This window comes from Atta colombica, unplaced genomic scaffold (genome assembly GCF_001594045.1).
Source record: "Atta colombica isolate Treedump-2 unplaced genomic scaffold, Acol1.0 scaffold189, whole genome shotgun sequence".
Taxonomy (NCBI): domain Eukaryota; kingdom Metazoa; phylum Arthropoda; class Insecta; order Hymenoptera; family Formicidae; genus Atta; species Atta colombica.
In genome coordinates, this window is record NW_017259281.1 from 2,910,024 (window position 1) to 2,910,427 (window position 404).

General features: G+C 24.3%; 1 protein-coding gene across 1 annotated transcript in view; it reads left to right on the plus strand.

The window, feature by feature from the left end:
* The window catches only part of LOC108686785 (TBC1 domain family member 24), a 28,347-nt gene that overhangs the window by 17,390 nt on the left and 10,553 nt on the right, over positions 1–404 (plus strand). The gene's annotated exons all lie outside the window — the stretch shown is intronic.

The following is a 404-nucleotide window of genomic DNA, read 5'->3' on the forward strand; positions in this document are numbered from 1 at the left end:
ATAATATTTTACGCGATATATCTTATATTTTTCATTATCTCAATACTTTATCTCATGGTAGAATAAACTTCTTTATCTATCTCTTTTTTAATCGATTTTACTCCAGATCGATATATTCACTGAAATTATATAAAAGAGATATAAACCTAAGATATAAAATTATTTGCTATCAAAAAATTACAAGCAGTAATAGATTTTTAGCGATATGTGTGTGCGTATGCGCGCGCGCGCACGTGTGTATATAAAATATAATATATAAAATATAATATATAATTTAGATAATAGCTGCTTTAAATAATAGTATGAAAAACAGAAAAAGTTAATATCAACAGCTTTACATTTAATAATACATTAATAATATGATATTGCGGCACATTATTAGTATATGATTGCTGTTAAAACAG